At 37.6% G+C, this 21,723-nt stretch overlaps 1 long non-coding RNA gene across 1 annotated transcript in view; it reads right to left on the bottom strand.

Moving 5' to 3' along the window:
- Nucleotides 1-9,579, bottom strand: part of LOC118483328 — a 33,848-nt gene extending 24,269 nt beyond the window's left edge. The window contains exons 1-2 of the long non-coding RNA XR_004870354.1: nucleotides 9,424-9,579; nucleotides 8,661-8,750 (exon numbers count right to left, since the gene is read on the bottom strand). This is a non-coding gene — a long non-coding RNA (uncharacterized LOC118483328). The remainder of the gene's footprint in view (nucleotides 1-8,660; nucleotides 8,751-9,423) is intronic.
- Between the last annotated feature and the right edge of the window lie 12,144 nt (nucleotides 9,580-21,723).

Genomic DNA, 21,723 nt, shown 5'->3' on the forward strand with positions numbered 1-21,723 from the left:
CACTTAAAGAAATATTTCATGTGAACATGATCCTTCATGCATGTGATCCTTACATTGAAGTATCCTTGAAGGATCCCGGAGATATCAGTAATCCTTACTCTGGTAATACGCTTATCCTAAAAACTATTACATTTTCTTACTTTTTGCCTAAGGATAAGGATCATGTATCCTTCATCCTCTACTCACAAACCATTTGAGTTATGATAGTTCAGGTATCTTCGGCAAATCGTCAAAGATCTCCAAAAGCACCACAGATCCTTGGGTCCAACCCCAGTTATCCTTGTGATTATCCCCAGTTTCCGCCAGCAGCGCACGATGATCCTGGTATAGTTCACGTCTTTGGGACCAGTACCCACTTTCGGGGCTGACAACCTCATCGTACTGGCTATATTTAGGATCCTACGTATAATGGTAGACGTACCATACATCCGTTCCTAAGGTTTCTAACGTTTTCACGTTAGCTAAGGTTTTGACATTTTCATGTCACTATGTTTGGATAGTCGCCAGAAAGGGCCATACTCCAGTTTACATACGATCCTTTGGGCTTGTCCCCAGTTATCCTTTGGGCTTGTCCCCAGTTATCCTTTGGGCATGACCCCAGTTACTAATTTACTTCTTACATTGGCTTAGTCCCAAGTTGTGCTTCGTTTTTCGGGTTTGTCAAAGGTAAAACACATAAGGATCCTTAATCCTTATTATCCATCAAAGTCTTATCCACGATTGTCTCGATTGAAGGTTAGGATCCTGACTTGGATCCTCAGGTATGATCCTTGACTATTTTGATTATATTCATTATCCTAACCGACCCTTATACTTTGACAACCAAACCTATGATCCTTGAACTAAAATACTTTGAATATTTTCAATATCAGGATATTTGATCTAGGATCATATCCTAAATTTATTAAATATATTTTCAACTCTTGCAAATATATTACGAAGACAACTAAGAAACAAGAAGATAAGGATAACAACACGAGATAAGCCAGAAAAGTTAAGTTATATTATTAAACAAAAGGATCATTAACCCTTTCAAAAAGTTGTCAAAATTGCCAACCCACATTTCTACCAGCAAAACGTGGCCCGTCCACATGGGTTGGCAAAGGGTGTCCATTGTCTATGCGGTCTTAGCATTGTGCAGGAAAATTAAAGCGGCAGGATCACAAAGGCTTCATCCCCCAAACAGAGGATCCCTCCACCTTTTGCAATCCTACCTATTGTTCAAAGGATCCAGGATCCTCAACCCTAAAAACTATTGTTCGAAGATTACAGACCATAATTGTTTCAAACACCACAAACTACTGTCAAAATTTAAAAAAATTGGGCTCCGGCTATGTCTAGAAGTTTCCATCATTGCCCAATCTTGCAGCTCAAACCTTCGCTGCACCATCACCACCAGCTCCACTCGCATCCCCCTGATCCTTACCGGCATCTCCACCTTCAAGCATAGGGATATCCTCAACATCATCGTCATCCTCCAACTCTGCTAGCCTTGCCTTCCAGCCTTCAACGTCCCATGTGCTCTTATCAAAGGAAGGATCCTGAGCCTCCGTGGCCATCTGCAGTCGTATCTTGTACATATCCATCGCGGCAGAGACTTTAGCGTCCTGAGTAATGTCATGCTTCTCATAATCGAACTTGATCAATGCTTTGACAGCCTCATCCTTAACAGCCCGGATCTTCTTCTCAAGATCAGTGATCTTGAGATCCTTCAGCACACCCATTTGATGAAGGTCGGCAATCTGGCGATCCTGATCTTCAACATGGCCAACATAAGATTCTATTTCAGTAAGTTTCTGCAAAAACAACAGGATATAACGTCAGACACGGGTGATCCTCAAAAACCATCAGGATAACCAACAGGGGCAGTGATCCTAACCTCGTTGACAGAATCAAGAAATTGCTGACGGAGGAGGGGGAATCCTTGAAGATCCTCAGAAACTTTCCTCTTCTTTCCCTTACCCCTAATGGGTAATTTAGGGGCTGAAGCAGAAGGACTAGCAACCGAAGTCTTCTTCTTCGAAGACGTGACCTTGGCAAGATCATCAATCCCAAACAAGGAGGCAGATTTGGCAGACTTAGCAGATTTTCCAGCACCTACGCAATTCAGAAACAAGATAAGTTCCCTTGTTAAATTAAATACTCTTACATAAAGCTTACTTTCTATGAGGATACTTACTTGACATTGTGGCAGATGCAGAGGATATCTCTTGAGAATCTTGAATAGTGACTTGGAAGCTTCTAACTTCAGGATCAAGCTTTTTAAAAGCTAGGACTCTCTCTTTTGCAGCGGGGCTTAACTTCAGATGAGTAATGGATATAGCTGCACAAGAAATAAAAAGAGATATTAGTGATCTTCATCAAATGAGACAGGACTGATAGTGATCCTTCGAGGATCCTCTACCCTACCATGAGTAGCCCACTCCTTGGGCAGATCATTCCCATTAGGGAGGGAATCCCTTCTCACAAAGAAGAAACGACGCTTCCAATTTGTGTCATTTTTGGTAACTTTCAAAACAGGATGATCCTCCCCGGCCTTCCGTTTCAACAAATATCGATGAGAACCAAACGTGGTAAGATCATAAAGTGCGGCCAGCTCTGCCATCCCTAAATCAATCCCCTCTTGCTCGATGATCCTCTCGAAGGTATACAAGACCCTCCAGATCATCGGCATAGCTTGGATATAAGATATGCCGGTCAGAGAAAAGAAAGATTGGGTGAAGGCCGGAAAAGGAAACGAATATCCTATGATAAATGGAGTCGCAGGAAAGATCACCCAGGTATCTGAAGTAAAATCACTCAAGGCAGTGGATGTGAAGGATTTGAACACAGCATCCGCCGGAAAGCAATGACGGATCCTATCTACATGAGCATCGGTAAAGCAGCATCTCTCCGTAGGAGAATCCTTAATGATCCCTTGGCTTTTCAGGAGACTATCCTTCTTGGAATCCTTGTGTGGAGAATTCCGGAGCAACATGTTTGTGACGGAACAGAAACAGAGACGGAGTAGAAAAAACAGAGCAAAGAGAAGGAAGAAGGGAAAGAAAGAAGAAGAGGATACCTGATCAGTCTTCGATAGCGATTATAAAGGGAAGATATCTCGAATTTAAATGCAAAATGATCCTAACCCTATCTCCTATTTATAATGATGATTTGCAGGGATTGTCACATCTGTGACGTAATTATCACAACGGCTAATCCATGTGTAACGGCTAGTTATTCGGAATCGCCCGTTAGAGATAAGATCAAAACAAAATATAACTCGTCTATTTACAATTAACTCCTTATATTTTGGGGGCAATTGTTAGGGCTGGATTTTTATCATATGTGATCCTTACACGTGATCCTAACCAGTGATCCTTGTTTCTTTGGCAGACAGTGATCCTCAGCAGGACTTCAGGATCAGGATCATGGACCATTGGAAGGATCCTCATGCTAATAGTTACCTTCGTGCAATACAACATTATTTTGCAGGAACATCTAGCAGGATACGCTCTTAACATCATGATCCAGGGACGCGTCTTCATAATTATGGCAAGAGCTTAATCGAAGAAAGACGTTGCACAGGATATGGAAACATGGCTTGATTCATGGGCAGCAATTTAGGCTAGATTGTCTTTATTTCTAAAGGGGTAATGAGCTGATAATTAGTCATTTTACCTAAAATAGGTCACCTACACATGTATAAATACCACTCTTCCTCATTCGGAAGAACACACACGGCATACGACACAACTCTCAAACACTTAGACACTCAGTGATCCTTGTACTCAGCTCATTACTATCCGAAGTTGTAACTACATTTTTATTATATTGAAGTTGGTGATCGGTAGTTGCCATCACCCGAGGTTTTTTATGCCGGAGATCATACATTGATCAAGGGCTTTTTCCTCGTATAAATCATTGTGTCTTTGCATCTTTATCACAGAAGTGATCCTTTACTTTCATAATTAACCAAGCATCATACCCCGTTTACATAAAGTTTGGTTACATTATCCTTGTGTGATTTTTGACCAAAACAGTTGACATCCTGCATTTCAAAAAGTTAATTAATTGTTTTTCAATATCCTGAGGGATATTGGTTCCCACGAGCACTGAAATATCGGGATTATCCTGGTCTAGGATAACTTTCTTCACATCCTGCTCCGGATCCTCCACAATATCCTGGGCCCGCGTCTTTAATTGCTATGCTGCACTAGGTTTGGTTGAGGATTTCATCGAGGATGAGTAGCATTCTTTCGCCTCCTGCTGATCACTGTCGATCTTGACAACCCCCCAAGGGGTAGGGATCTTGATGCATTGATGATATGTTGATGGCACGGCCTTCATATCGTGGATCCATGGTCTTCCTAGGATGATGTTATAGCAGGATAGAGAATCCATCACACAGAAACGTTGCATCTTGTTGACTCCTTCGACATATACGGGCAGCTTTATCTCTCCCACTGTGTTTCTAGCTTCTCCACTGAAACCAACGAGCACAGTGGACTTTGAAGTGATATCCATCGGAGACACATTCATTCTCTTCAGAGTCTCCAGTTGTATTATGTTGACGGAGCTGCCATTATCAACCAGTATCCTGCGTACAAAATGGTTAGCCACATATAACGTTATTACCAGAGCATCATGGTGAGGATCCTGGACGGTATCCCTGTCATCTGCGTCAAAAGTGATCACTTTGTCAGTTGTGAGGGTAGTCATCCTGACAGGTTTGTCTCCCCTCTCGGCTTTAGCTTCCTTTGCATGTCTCTTTGCTGCCGAATACGAAGTTCCACAAATGTCGGATCCCCCTGAAATGAAGTTGATTATCTTGGCATCGGCGGGAGGTGATGCCGCTCGCTCAGGATCCTTCTCAGTATCCTGACCCTTATTCTTCTTTCTTCCTAAGAGATCTTTCAAATATCCCTTGCTCAGAAGATAGCTTATTTCTTTCCTCAGAGCAATGCAATCTTCGGTCATATGTCCAAAATCTTCGTGGAAAGCACACCATTTCGATTTGTCTTTCCAATCTGCTTTTTGTTGATTTTTTCTAGGCCATCTTGCCTTGTCTCCCAAACCCTGCATAGCATACATTAGTTCAAGTATATTAACAGAAAAACAATATTCAGATAATTCAGGATATTCTTCAGGATCCTCGTCTTCAACAGCATTTACTCTCTTGTTATCATTTCTGCTATATGGCTTAGAGCGATATGGCTTATATGAGGATTCCGATTTCCTGTTAGTCGACTCGTATGTTGAGGATGCATTCATCCTTTCTTGCATCTTTCTGTCATCCTCCAACCGAATATATCTTAGAGCCCTGTTCCGGGCTTCATCCAGGTTCCTGCATGGGTTCATTACAAGGTCTTGATAAAATTGAGAATCCTTTTGCAGTCCCATCTTGAAAGCTTGCACAGCTGTTGCTACATCAAGATGGGGAATGTCTAGTGATTCCCGGCTGAACTTGTTCACATAATCCCTAAGGGATTCCTGAGGCCCTTGTGTTATCCTGTAGAGATCACTTGTTAATTTTTCAAAACTTCTACTACAAGAAAACTGACTATTAAATAAATTTACTAAGTGAGCAAAAGATGTAATCGAATGTGGAGGAACATTCAGGAGCCATTTTAAAGCTGATCCTGTCAAGGTTGAACCAAAACTCTTGCACAAGCACGCTTCCTTGAGATCTGGAGGGATAGGGTTGATCTCCATCCTTTCCCTATACTGGGCAATATGCTCTTCAGGATCCGTGGTTCCGTCGTAAAGCTTCATGTTCGGAGTCTGAAATCTTTTTGGGATTTCAGCATCACATATAGGACGCGCAAACCGAGATATCCTGTGGCTATCCTGGGATACTTCAGGGATTGGCTGCACCACCCCAGGTACACTGGATATCATATCCTTTAATTTCTGAAGCTCCCTGGACAATTCTGACGTTACAGTTGTATCCTGTAAAGATCCAACATTGTTAGTGGTAATAGCATTATTATTATTTGATACGTTACCCGTTGGAGGATTTTGCCCATATCCTGAAGCATATGCTGAGCTCCTCATGGTTGATATCCTGACCGAGGAGGGTATTTCAGGAGTATGGTTCTGAGGAAGGCTGGGCACAATATTCCCCCTGTTATCCTCAGTATACACAGTTGAACTAAAGTTCAACGCTCTAGGGTGTAATGGAGTGACATTATCCTCAGCAGATCTGCTCGAGCCAGACTTCAGGAGTTGTATTTCCCTTAAAAGCATTTGGTTCGTTTCCTGTTGCTGCCTCATTTGTTCCTGCACACTTCCAAACAAGGTTAGAATTTCATCGTTAGAAGCTAAAACAGGAGCAGATCCCTGGACACTCCGAGTAGGGATAACATCTTGAGATTGTGTAGAGGCTGGCATCCTTGGAGGAGGTGGTGGAAGCACCGAACCAACTGTTGCAGAAGTTGTAGCAGACACAGTAGAAGAGCTCATGTTTGATCCTGAGGCCATTGTAAACAATGTGGCAAAAAGTTTTGAAAACAAAAAACCGATTAGCGATTTCACAAAGATTTTTAGTAAAGAGAGCACCACTTGCCCCACGGTGGGCGCCAAATTGTTTTGGTCAAAAATTACCGAAGCAATTAAGTGATCAAATTAGTTAAGTGAGGTAGTGTGCTAAAAAATGTGTTGAAAATATGCTAGTTATGTTCGTTGGAAGAACAGTGTTAAGGATACGGCCCAGGATATTGAGCTGTGTCCACGATCAAACAATGAGCAAGAAAGTAAAGTAAATGACACGAGATGTACGAGGAAAGCCCTTGATCAATCTAGATCGCCGGCATAAAACCTCGGGAGCCGACAATCGCAGCTGCCTTGTTCTTCTTATTGCTTTAAACTTCAGGATACAGTGCAGGATATAGATCAGATCGCTAAGTGTTACAATGAATTTGTGTGAAAGTTGCGAGAGAGCAAGTGTCAGAGTGTAGCGAGTGTGGTTGTGATGTCCTAGTTGATCTGATATACCCACCTATTTATAGTAACGAATTACAAACAATAATCCCTACAAATATGGGCTACTCCGAATATTCCATTATGAACGTTATGGACCAAGTAATACGGCTTCAACGTCTTCCCTTGAACGACTTGGACCGAGTCTTCCGTGGAACAGGTCTTGTTAACGTTACTAGCTTCTAACCCACGTGCCTGCACATAATCCATTAGTAATCCCGAGGATACCATTCAGGATGTTACCAATATCCTGAACTAGCATCCCGGATGTAAACAGATACAACATAAACAAGATATATATCAAGATACTTTCCAGGATATGGGCTCAGAATTTCACCCATAACACGGATTAACAAAATTTAAGACTTTTAAATCTTTGGCTTATTACCCTTTTTACCAAATTTTGACCCGTTCGTGATTTTATCAAACAAACATGCCTATTTGATCTTTAAACCCATGAACTTCATAATTTCAATATCTCCTATTATATTAGGCTCAAAATCACGGGTTTGTATACCTTCTTTAACCCGTTTTGACTTAGAAGCTTATTTTGACCCGTTAAGGGTATTTAAGCACTTTTACCGCATAATTCATACCCATTCACTTCTAGCATTGTACTTCCATATTATTTATCAATTTATCTTCCACCACAACTATATGTGTGGAGGATTTAAAGTGGAGATCTATTTATTCTGAGTTTTACCCCTCGGATTATCATTTTACGGCAAAGACTCATATAGAGTCATTTGACCCAAAGATTTGCATATTTCACTTTTATACTTAATACAAGTATCTATTTGGTCACAAAACTCATTTCTAAGTAACCTTTAGGGGTCGTTTGCTTAATTTCACTTATAAGGGCATTTTGGTCACTTTTACCCCTCCTATTACGACGAAGGACCTTTAAAGCCATGTTCGACCAAAATCCCACTTTTAAAACTATAATCTTGTTTAGAAACCATTATATTTCTAAAATACCATAATCATGACCCAATTTATTCGGTTTACCTTAATGATAACCGAATATCTATAATTTATCCTTGTCTAACTCTTATAGAACCTCATGCTCTACATGACGAGTTGAATCATTATACAAACCTGGCTCGGATCAATATATTAATCCGTTTCGATACCTTGCCTTAGTAGCCGCTAAGTAATAGCGATGTCAACATTCAATCGATATTTATTCCTGTAATCATACAACTTGACAAACCATTAGTCGATATTGTTAAAGGGTGATATTTTCACCTTTTGACCCGTTTGGTCTAAATGACCGTTTACTTTTGCGAGATGGATTTATCATCATCTCGTCTACATGACTTGTACCGGTTTACACCGTACGGTCAATTTTCCTTATAAATCTATTTCTTGATCATTTTGACCCCTTTATATCTTACGCCATAAAGTGTCCTTCAAAACTAACGGTTATCGTCAACTAGTGACCACCTTACCGTTTTACCCTTATTAATTGTATTGATTTACCTTACAAGGTAATCATTCAGAACTCGTTATTTATTAGTCATTGCATGACTAAATGATCTTATTAGCTCTTTTTATTCATTCAACATGGTTTATCATTAATGTCTTTTGTTCCGAACCGCACATGACGAGTCAAAACATCATAAGTCAAATATGACTTTTGATTATTCATAATCTATAAAACCAATAGTTCTTAATAAAAGGTGTAAGCTTTAACTTACCTTGTATCCGGATTATGCTCTTTTCCGCGTATACGATCCGTTTGACCCGCTTCTTTCCCCAAGCCTCCATCTAGCTTGTCAAGAGTCAAACTAGCATCATAATTCGTAAGATGGTTAGATTAGTCATCATTATTATGACTAGTTCATCTTACGGACTTTATGTCGAAACTTCTATTTGACTTCATCATAGGTTTGTTTGACTTTCTAAAGTCAACTACCTTTAATCATATAATATGCATGATTAAGGCAAATCAACATTATGATTAGGACCCGTTTTATCCCATATCTCATGTAATTAGTCAAGCTTGCCAATTACGCGTTTCACTTGAATTTCAACACTTTACTTCTCATTTAGGCATTTTAACAAACACCTAATGGGCATAATTCTACACATTTGCTAACTAGTTCATAACTAGTCATTTTTACCAAGATTAACATCAAAATTCAACCACTATCACTTATGATCAAATACTCAAACTTGCAAATTGTTTAAGTATTTCTTGATTACTTAACATGCATGATGATTCTAATCATAATCATATCATCAAATCCATCTTATGACTAATACCCACTTAGCCTAGTGTGGGAATTCATTCAATCATTCAATTCATATCATGTTATGCATGATTTTCACTTAGGGTTTTGTTACTAAACATGTATACATCACTAATTCAGTCCTAATTTCTATGATTCATACCAAAATCGCATATAGTGTTGTTCATCCAATTTTTACAACTTCATGTAACAACAAAATTTTACATACCTCTTGATCCCCTCGACTTGGTGATCATTTGTATGTATTCATGCCTTTGATTCGAGCCCGATTTGGCCTTCAATTTGATTGATTTTATGTATGCTAGGGTTCAATGTAGAGAACCCCTTTTTCTCCTGTGGAAATCTCGACCAGAACACACACTATAGTGTGTGTTGTGGTGTTTTATTTTTAATAAATTAAAAACCATTTAAGTTTTTTGTCAACTTTGGTCCCTCACTTATTCAAGTTTTATAAAGGGTGTTTTAACCAAGTTTTCTTATTATTCTTAAAACACTTAACTAACTTGGTTGATATTCCTAGTTACTTAGTGGGTCCCGGGAGTTATAACCCGGTTTATTTTAAGTCCCGTTAACTCGGGCTCTTATAAACTCAATTCCTTAAACCTTTGATTCGTTTGTATTTAATATTAGGATTTCTTATTTAAATCCAAATATTTACCGGGTTATTTTTACTACTAATGGTATTTTACCCGTCTTTTAGTATTAACGGAGCTTGATTACCAAACCCGTTTTCGGGGTGTTACATAAGCCCTTGATTGGTCTTACATATCATATCTTCACAACTTCACGATATTTTACACAGCATATGATTTCAAAAGATTATGCATGTTTTCAAAAACCTCATACACGTTTTCAAAATCATCTCACATGGTTTTGAAACATTTCAAAAAAAAAATGTTTACCTAATATACTTAGTACATGATTTCAAAAACATTACATAAGGTTTTCAAAAACATATTTTTAACCATTTCAAGCATAGCTTTCAAAAATAATTTTGCTCGTATGTTGCCTTAACATACGTAGTGCGCGATTTTCAAGAACACCCTGCTTCGTACGCCGGCTTAGCATGCTTCGCACACTGATTTCAAGGATCCGTTTACTTCATATGTTGTTTAAGCATATCTAGCACTTTGGTCTCATAAACACTATGCTTCGCATGTTGTCTTAGCATACCTAATACAAGGTTCCTAAACTCTTCCCGCTATATAAATTCCAAATCCTTAGAGGATCTTCTTCATAATTAGATCCTCGTGGATGTTCAAAGCGCAAATCAAAGTCCTTAATTGGATTCTTTGTGTGCTCTAATACGAATGTTACGATTCCTTGTAAACAAATCGAATCCTTATAAGATCATCCTATCTTTACAGATAGATTCTTGAGGATGATTAAAGTGGTAGTTGAAGTCTATTGACTGGATTCTTGGTATACTTTGAATACCCGTGTACAAATTAACATCAACTTAATAACAATTATTAACAAACTGATAACGAATTAATAACCAAATGAACAATTATGTGCTTATGTGTTTATGTGTTAACCTAATCAATGTTATCTCAAGATTTCCAAACTCTATCCCCTACATATTATAAAACAAACTGTGCGGACTATGCAAGGAATTACATAATTATGGAATTTAGGGCACAGAAACCACAGCAAGTTTTGTCTTGTACCAACATAAACAAGAAACTAAAGTTAACTCTATTCATTTCCATTTCTGATGAAGTACTCACTGGGAAAAAATGAACTAGCTATTCATTTTTCACTTCTGAAAGAAATATCCGCTGAGGGAAATGAATAATCTATTCATGAACCATGTTCATTTTCATTTCTTATGAAGTACCCCCTGAAGAAAATGAATTATCCATTCATTTTCGCTTCTGAGAAATATCCCTTGAGGAAAATGAACAAATTCATTTTCATTTCTGATAAAGTACCCACTGAGGAAGATAAACCATCCGTTCATTTTCACTTTTGAAGAAATACCCACTGAGGAAAATGAATAAATTCATTCCATATCCGACGAAGTACCCACTGAGGAAAAATGAATTGATCATTCATTTTCACTTCTAAAGAAATACCCACTGAGGGAATGAATAATCCTGCGATAATTCTGTCATCTTCGTTTCTAATGAAGTACCCACTGAGAAACATGAACCATCCGTTCATCTTCACTTCTGAAGAAACATCCACTGAGGAAAATGATTAAATCCATTCCACTTCTGATGAAGTATCCATTGAGGAAAATGAATTATCCATTCGTTTTCGCTTCTGAAGAAAAATCCATTGGGGAATGAATAATCCTGTATCAACTCCTTCATTTCCACTTCTGACGAAGTACCCACTGAGGAAAATGAATCATCCATTCATTTTCACTTCTGAAGAAATATCCATCGGAGGAAATGAATATCTTTTTCTATAATCCTTCATTTCCACTTCTGACAAAGTACCCACTAAGGAAAATGAATCATCCATTCATTTTCACTTCTGAAGAAATATCCATCGGAGGAAATGAATATCTTTTTCTATAATCCTTCATTTCCACTTCTGACGAAGTACCCACTGAGGAAAAAATGAATTATCCATTCATTTTCACTTCTGAAGAAATATCCATCGGAGGAAATGAACATCTTTTTCTATAATCCTTCATTTCTACTTCTGGCAAAGTATCCACTGCGAAAAATGAATCATCCATTCGTTTTCGCTTCTGAAGAAATATCCATTTGAAATGAATAACCTATTCATCTTTCATTTCCACATCCGACGAAGAATCCATTGGAGAAAATGAATCATCCATTCATTTTCGCTTCAAAGTATATCCACTGGGGAATGACAAGGTTATGCCCTGCATGGAAATCTTTGATGGGTTACTCTACGCAAATAGATGACACCCTAGATTCCATGCAAGACAATTGTTTAACACAACGTTACAGACAGACTCCTACGAATAAATTTCAGGACGAAATTTCCTAAAGTAGGGGAGACTGTGACATCTGTGCCTCTTTGACCATCATACAAATACAAAACCAATGAAATATTGTGTTTCATACTTGGGATTTGTATAAATATGTGTATCATTTGCACATATAAATTCTTGTTCGATTTCAAGCTTTAAAACGCTCTCTGGAAAGTTATACGCGAACTGATGTGTAAAAATAATTAGCTTAATGCGATAAACACTCCGGATTGGTGACATAGGCTTAACATACCTTAAATAACCTTTACATAACTTAGAAATAAGTTTTGGAGGGTTTGGTGTGTCGAAAATAGTTTATTCGATCGCAGGGACTATTTGTGTCAAACTGCAAAACTATGTAGATTCGTATGGTAACAAACATTCCAGAACTTGATCATAAGCTAAACATACTTTAAATATCCTTTACATAGCTTAGAAATAGGCTTTGAGCGGTTCGATGTGCGAAAATATGCTTATTTGGTCAATAGGGACTAAAAGCGTCAAAAAGTGCATAAGTTTGCATTTTCGCGCATATCTTACGTTCCGAACATATCCGGACATCCAAAAATTTTTGTAATCATTAAAATATTTTAGTTTGCATTTTCGCGCATATCTTACGTTCCGAACATATCCAGAAGCATTGAATCTGGTAATTTAAGCTGGTTTTGATGGTTTTGATCCTTTATTTGCAATACCATTTGATTGTTTTTGAGGTCCCATTGTATAGTAAACAATGGGCAACACATGTAAGGTCCAGATTTAAGCATGAATTACGAGAAACGATCATAACGATTCTTGGAATTCTATAAATACCCACTATTTTCATTCATTTCAACTCACATATTTGCTCTAATCTGCTCTAAGTTGAAGCCTTAGCTTCATACCTGAGTATTTTAGATCAAATCTTCCTTGCTTGGACCTTTTGTGAGTATTCTTTCATGCTTTTTATGCTTTTCAAGCATGAAAGTCAAACAGTGTTTGACTTTCTGCTTTGACCAGTCTTTGGACAACACAAAGTTCATTTGAACTTTGCAACGTGAGCGTAATCACGATGGTTATAGTCCCATGTGACTATACCTACTGATTACCACGTTGATTAGTCGAAGTGACGAGTCAAAGTATCGGTCAAAGTACATGTTTACGCGTATTTTGAGACGAAGCTATTTTCGGGTATCAAAACACTTTGTTTTGATATCAAACCTGTTTTCTAACTTAGTTAAACATGTTTTAACATGTTTAACTCGTCACTTTTAGTCTAGTGCTTGTATAGGGTTGTAAGATAAGCGGTCTTAACAACCGCTTAGACTTTCGAACCCGACCTGTTTGGTCGATCGTTAGGATCCGACCAAGCATGTTTAGTGACCATAGTTGTATAGGGAATAACCTTCCAAGGTTATACCTTATGGTCACTTAGTTTAATTAGTTGTATGATAGGTAGTTTATATGCCTTAGGTAAATGACCAAAATGCCCCTTTCATGCATAATTGGTATTTAAGCATATGTAACTTAACTTTTGTCACTTAAACTGATTATACAACATATTTAAACACGTTAGGGCATATAATACTTGTCATATGACTAGTTAGGCGTCTCGAACGCGCTTTTGCGCGAACGACGCGTTAAAGTAGCGTACGCTACCTTAATGGGTCGTAACGGGTCGTAAGCACTTAGGATAGGTTCCGATTTAGAATGTAGGCTTTGTTAAACCATATCACATGAGTTCCAATACTCATTTGGTTTACGAGACCTCATTCTATTCGATCTTCCGATTTAGGTGTCGATTTATTAACTTACCGATCCGATTACTAGGTACTACTTGATTTCCTTGATTTGCTCGAGCTTTGTTAAGTTCATTAGATCGAGGATACTTGCAATTCAAAGTGAGTACATAGTTCCCCTCTTTTACTGTTTTCGACTGTTTTGGGGTGATTCATATGTGCTAAACGATTTCGAGGCTTCTAAACAAATGCTATGGTTTATAATAAACACAACAATTTCTATTATATGAGCTATTGAACCACTGGAACTATGTGAACTATTGAACCACTGGAACTATTGAACTATTGAACCACTGGAACTACGAGAACTATGTGAACTATTGAACCACTGGAACTACTGATTTATGCGAATTATTTGAACTATTTGAACCATTTGAACTATTTGATCTATATGAACTACTTGAGCTATTTGAACCATTGGAACTATTTGATTTATGTGAACTACTTGAACTATTTGAACAATTGGAACTATTTGAACTATTAAACGATTGGGTTATGGTAAGTGATTAGGTAACGGGGCGGGTGTAATGTGATAAAAGCATGGTGGTACGCCGCTGGTACTTCCTATATATAAGTGGTTTTAACACATTACATACCGTTGCATTATCTAGATCACTTGGTCGAATGTTTTCAAAACAAAGTTACACTACAAGGTTTTCTTAACGCTATAAACCATACGAGTTTACAAAAACGATTTACGATTTGGGTTACATAAACAAATGTTTTGGGTTAAGATTCATGGCGACGAGATTTTATAAACTATAACCAACTTGTTTTGAGTAGGTTAATCATATTGCAATACCAAACACTTTTCAAACAAGGTTTTCAACTATCAACTTTTGTAGTCTAACGAGGTATTGTAATATGTAAACATGCCATGAGTCCGATACTCTCACAAAACCTATGTACTCGCCGGCATTTTTATGCTGACGTATTTTCACATATGTTTCAAGTACTATAGTTTGATGATATTTGACGATGATTATGATGCATACTCATATAGGAACGGACAAGGCCTTAGTGACTCAATAACAATGAAAGACAATTTGTTCATGTTTTGCTTTTGATTTTAATACAATGTAATAAACTTAATTCAATAAAACAAAACTTCAATCCATGTGTTGTGAAACAATGATTCTGTTACGACACTCCCCGACGTTTCTGCCGCGGTTTGTTGTTTTAACGCGGTGGGGGTGTGACATCTTACTGATTAAGCACTTAACCATTCAGAAGTTGCCAAATAGCCTCTAACTGTTATTAACTTTGTATTGCTGATTAATTAATGATAATCGATGGTTAGTTACTAGATTTGGAAAGAGTTTTAAATTTGGAGGGATACATAACTTATACGTTCAGGGACTGAAATGGTAACTAAAGTTACGAGGGTATTTTAGCCTTTTCACTGATTTACAAACGTGACGTTGCTGATAAGGACCTGATTCTGAGCAATCGACAACCACAGGGACCAGAGTGTTGAATTTTTGAAATTGGGGACTAAACGTATAAGGGGGTGTAAACCCCAGGGATGTAAATTTTACTTTACTCAAAAGGTTAAATGTGTGATTGATTGGAAAAAGGTGGGGTCCACCATTAACCAATTCTCTTTCCTCTTCCCCACCTCGGTGACTACTCCTCGATAACAACCATTCACCACACACCAATGGGGGCCGGCGGCGTTATGCCTGCGTGGTGAACCCCTGTTAGGATCGGAGGCTCTCATGATTGTGCTTGTTTGTATAAATTTGACAAATCGATGAATATAAAATAAGATTAAGTGCAGCGGAAATGAAAACAAACTTTGTAAGCACAATCTAAGTGGAAAATAGTTTGATAAACAAATTCTTCTCATTAAGTTGAATGATTCAATTACAAAGCAAATGATTACAAGTATGCTTAAAGAACTAAGCTCCCCCTCAGCCTGATACTCCAAGGTTGGTTGCACAAGATGAAAGGATTGGACTGGAGAAGAAGAATCCACTCAGTCAATCGAATGTAACAGTACAGGGTACTGCTCCATTTATAGGCAAACCAAACCACTGAGGCATCTCAGCTGACGTCACCATGATAGTGACATGTAACAACCTAACAACCTATAAACACTGTTCTATACAAACTACTGATGTGTAAACAACTGATTATAAGTACAATACAAAACAAGAGATAACTACTGCTTCACGTTTCGCTGTTGTAGCCTGAGCACTGATGTTGAGCATCAGTGCTTTCTTCAAAGGTGATCAGTCCTTGAATGGGCAGTGCTTGTGTCTTCAGCAGTACTTAGGAAACAACAGTAGATAGAGCAACAGTGTTTGTCTTCAGCAGTCTTTAGAGTTTCATCAGTGTTTGGTTCATCAGTTGTTATAGTGAGCAGTACTTAAGATCTTTCAGCTGTTAGATTACCACTGTCAAGGGGAAAGCCAAGTGTAAACAACTGCTTATTTTGAGTCCACAGTTGTGATCCAGTTTTGGCTTTCATTATCTGTTCCTCTGGTAGGGTTCAATCCCAACAATCTCCCCCTGGAACAGATAATGCCATAACCCTTCATTATTCTGGACCTTTATTCCTCATCAGAAGTTCCCTATCTTGTCTTTTAAATTCTTCTTCAAATTCCTTGGAACTCAAGTCATCTTCATCCCTACACAATGTAAGTTCAAGGAGATCCTGTAAATCTTCAACACTAAGGCCTAGTGCTTCTTTCCTTGATATATACTTCATTTCGCCATTGGATCTGACCAAGGTTAATACGTGGGTCTTTTGATCAGACATCCACTTTAGTACTTTTAATCCTAATGGGTTTCTTGGGAGAGATTTATTTTTAAAAGAAGAGTTTGGAGATTGAGGCCTAGTGATGACAACTTTGAGTAGTGTCTTAAGATTTTGTTGTTTTATGTAGTTCTGCTCTAAGTGTCTGAAGAACCATCTTCATGATATATTCTTCTCAAGCATGGTCTTCTTTTGATATATCTGCATCCATCTGCTTTGTTTCCTTCTTTGATGAAGGATGGCAGCAGGTGGTGTTTGTGGTGGTGTGTGTTGATGTGGTATTGGTGGCAGTTGTTTGGGTGACATATGTTGTTAATGGTGGAGGTGTAAGTGATTTTGTGGGAACAGAAGTTGTGGTTGAAGTAGTAACTGGCTTAGTTTTAGAAGCTGTGGTGGTTGATTTCCTTTTGCAGAACTAACTTTTTCTCAACCAAAGCTCTACTCTCATCCCTTACCCTTTTAATATCAGCAGTGGTTTGGAGACCAACTGAATTGACTTGACTTTGAACGATCCTCATTTGTGTATCTTCATCATCTGCTTGAATTTTCAGGGTTCCATCACCTCCCTTTTCCTTTTCTTTGACAGATGTTTCAGCAGAAGTTACTGAAGGATTTTCCTCAGAGTCATTTTTCTCCCCCTTTTTGGCATCATCAACTCTTTCGAAGATAGTGCAGGGGTTGAAACAAATTCCACAGCTCATCTAGAGTAGGAGCAGATGATGGAGTAGCTGTTGGAGATGGTGCAGCAGTGGATGGTACCGTTTGTGCTTTCAACAACTGTTGCAGCATGTCTTTGATTTTTGTAACAGATGTATCCAGTTTATCAATTCGAGCTGTCAATTCTTGGTACATTAAACCATCACCCAACTTAATGGGGTCATCTAATTTCCCACTAGTAGTGGTTTTATCAGTGGTTGATGTAGGGAGTGTACTCCAAACACTATCCGCTGATGCCCCTTTTTCTTGGTACTGGGGACTTCTTTCTTCATAATGAGAAACACTTTTTAGTGAACCAGTGAAGACTGGATACACAAGAGTTCCAGTGAAGAAATTGCCTTCAAGGAAGTCTTATTGATGAAACTACTGTCCAAGTGCAAACCAGTGGGTTCAGCACTTGTAGTAGCTGCTTCACTTGAACTACCACCAAGAGTTACTTGTAACTCAAGGGGTATAACCTCCTCAGTTGTTGCTGGGATAGCAGAGGTATAAGCATCAGACTCAGTCACTTGTTGGAGTGTACTCTCAGTGATAGGTGGTTGAGAGGAACTGATTTATGTCTGAGTTATATCCAAAGCATGCAACAAGGTTATTATTGATGGTGGTATTTGTGAAGTGAGGATATGGGATGAAAGAGAATTTACCCCGGGAGGAGGGCTGTGGAAGTTAGATTCAAGTGAATCCATTGCTTCATAAGATGACGTCCCTGTGCTTACAACATGTTCTTTTTGTGAAGAAGCAGGAGGAGTTTTAGGCATGGGTTGAGACCTTTCTACCATCTGCTGTGAGGAAGTAGCAGCAGTGATTTCTAGTGACTTTTGTGTTGTCACTGGCAGTTGCTCTGGGATCTCATCTTCCAGAGTTGCCTTTATTGTAGGTTTGGTGGGCTTTTTGGATGATGACTTTTTGGTCTTTTTGGTGGTTTTTAGGTGTGAGTTTCACAGCAGTTGTGTTACTGCTGTGATCACCTTGAGCAGTGGGCTCAGCAGCAGATACCTGAGGAGCAGTGGTAGCTACTAAAATCTGCTCAGGCACCTCTGCTTTTGTTTTGGAAATTTTTGATAGCCTTGTGAATGTTTCAGGTGTAAGGCCATTTATTTGAAAAAGTGATCATGGCAACTGATGCACACAACTGTTGAATAACATCTGTCCACGTGTAACCTCTGTTGTAAATCAGTGTTTTGCACAAGCAGAGGATACACTTTGGCAGTGGATAGATTTTACTATTTAACAGAGTTTTAATGCCATCAGTGCTTTGAACAGACTTTGAGGATTTATTGAAAAATTCAATTTTAAACTATTTTTAAGGTTATTTTTTATTTTTCTAAAAACATTTTTATGCTATTTACACATGGAACACAAGAAAGCTTGCTTTAATCCATGTTTAGCACTCCAATCATAGGGATCAAGTTTTTAACAGTAGATGAATCCAATTCATAAGTTTGTACATCTACCAACTGATCTTTAGGATGGACATGTTAAAGATGAAATCAAACTTTTTTTATAGCAATCCCTCACAAAGTGATGTATGATAATGAATGATGGTGAATCAATGAGATATTGAACTTTTGATGATATATTTCAGCTACTTGACTGCCCTGCATAAAAACAATCTTTTGAGCAACTATACCAAAATTCAATAACATATTTTGAAGTTACAAGCAGTTGGACTTTTCAGCAACAGCAGCAGCATCATAATATTCTTCAATCAGTGGTTGGAAATATATGTTGCATGTGCACAGTCAATAACACCTTGATGTTTGTACTTGTTTTGAGTTTGATAAAACTTGACAACCATGCTTCAACATACGCAATGTTCTTTGAGGACCCACTTTTTGCCAAATAGATTCTCATCCTTTGGCTGTGGCACAAGATTTTCAAACTTGTTGTCACTGAACCGCCGAAGCTCCTCTTAAATGACAACTACCCAACTTTCTGTCTTTCGGTGCTATAAGGCACATGACTTGTTGATGGAATGGTAGAAAGCCACCAAGAGAACAAGTGTTTCAGGATTTGACTTTTTGAAAGAATCCTTTTTCATTGATGCTGACAAGTGTGTGGTAAAATGGATGTGATTAAAAAGGATTGAGGTTTAAAAGGTGAGGCTGCGGATGTGAGTCATCTGAACTAACAACTGTTGGTGACTTTAATGATCCAACAGCTGTTTGAAGGTGAAAGTGGAGGAATAAAAGGAATCGGTGATAACCAGTGTTGATTTTTATCCACTGTTAGTAGATTTTTATCAACAGTGGTTGTGGACATGGAAATAGAGGTGAAGGGCTACTTTGGTCAAGCAATTGTTGAGGTAGCAGTCAAGTGATTTCTATCCATTTTTTATGGACTTTTATCAGCAACTGTTGGTGGATCAGTGGGTGAGCTTTACCAGCTGTTTTGTACATCTGCTGCTCAGATGAAGGAAATGATTTTGTCCTGTGATAACACAGTATCATGTCCAAAATCTTTTGATGGTGATAATGAGATATCTGCAAAGTAACATCCTTGACAAAACACATTTTAGATGCATATTATCAAGATTAACACATTAGCAGATTTTTACAGGGATTTGTATTCAAGGTTTTACTACTTATCTATTACCTGTTTTGAACATTAGATAAATTTTGACAGTAGTTGAGTATCTCAGATGATGGCAACCTTTTCACTTTGACTACACATTTTGTGTTCTAATCCTTAGAGTAAAACATGAGTAGTCAAGAATTTTAAGGTCTGTTAGCAATCAATCTTTGATCTGAGACAAAACAAACTTGAGTTTGACATGACCTTGACACATGTATCATTTCCTTTTGGGCTATTTTCCAGGATAGTATCATCACACAAAAAATAAGAGAAATACATCCTGACAGGAGATTTAAATTTTTACTATAAAAAAACAAGTAAAAGTTCAACATATATTATATATATAAAAAATGAATAATATATCCTGTTTTATTGAGAAAAACCTTTACAAAAAAATTAAAGGTTATTCTGAAAATGACATAAAAAAGGATCTGGTACATTTTTCAATAAAACTCATAGTCATATCATTCTCAAGTCTTATGAAAATGGTCAATGATTTGAATAACCACTGTTTGAGACCATTTCCTTGTCAATTGATTACTAAAATGAGGAGACATGTACACATAAGTTTTGAAAGTCCTGTTATAGACTTTGTTACCATGTGATGACACTGAAAAATTTTGTCTAGTACTCTTTGTAAGTTTAATCACTGGTGATACCTTTGTTACCTGAATTTCCTGATACAGTGATTGTACATGGTTGATGGATGACAAATGTTTGACCAAGTATGTGGATCTCTTGTGGACTCTTAAGTGTTCTGGATTTATACTCTTTTCTTTTGATTTAAAAAGTTTTGAGATAAACACACTTTTGAGTTTTTGTAATTTTTCTTCTTTCCCTTTTTACCCTTTCCATAGAAAAGTATTGAAACTTTTACTGGAAGGTTTTCAAGGAAAGAATACTTAATCCAAAATCATTTTCAGCAATGTTTTGAGAGATTTGGTCATTTTTTCACATGCTTATGCCAAATTTTCACATTACTCATGATTTGGACACCATAGACTACTGATTTTCTTCATGTATTCTTAACACGATTGATTTTGGTTCTTTTAGAGAAACCTCAACCTGTTTTTCAATACATAAGATTTAATTAACTAAAGTTTGGTTTCCTTCTTTTTAGGTTAACAAAAACACTCATGTTTATATGAACATAGGTTTCGTTAATCTGAGGTACATACTTTAGTACAAAATATGATGAAATCATCACAAATTCCATAACAACAGTTGAAATCAATTTTGAATGAAGATAATCATACCATAGTTACCAGAAATGTTTTCAGATCTGAAAACTATGGGTGATTTTTGCATGACATCACTTGTTGTTTGAAATTTGTGGATGTTATGACATCTTGGTTGTTTTACAGAGAATCTGATCCATCATTTTAAACATGATTTCTCGTTGCTCTGTTTTTCAGCTAAATACAATCAACCTTAGTATCAATGAATTTTGAGCTGAACTGTTACGTCAAATTGATTGTTAGATCGAATTTGACTGTCTAGGCTCTGATACCAATTGTTAGGATCGGAGGCTCTCATGATTGTGCTTGTTTGTATAAATTTGACAATCAATGAATATAAAATAAGATTAAGTGCAGCGGAAATGAAAACAAACTTTGTAAGCACAATCTAAGTGGAAAATAGTTTGATAAACAAATGCTTCTCATTAAGTTGAATGATTCAATTACAAAGCAAATGATTACAAGTATGCTTACAGAACTAAGCTCC

This window comes from Helianthus annuus, chromosome 10, assembly GCF_002127325.2.
Source record: "Helianthus annuus cultivar XRQ/B chromosome 10, HanXRQr2.0-SUNRISE, whole genome shotgun sequence".
NCBI classification, from domain to species: domain Eukaryota; kingdom Viridiplantae; phylum Streptophyta; class Magnoliopsida; order Asterales; family Asteraceae; genus Helianthus; species Helianthus annuus.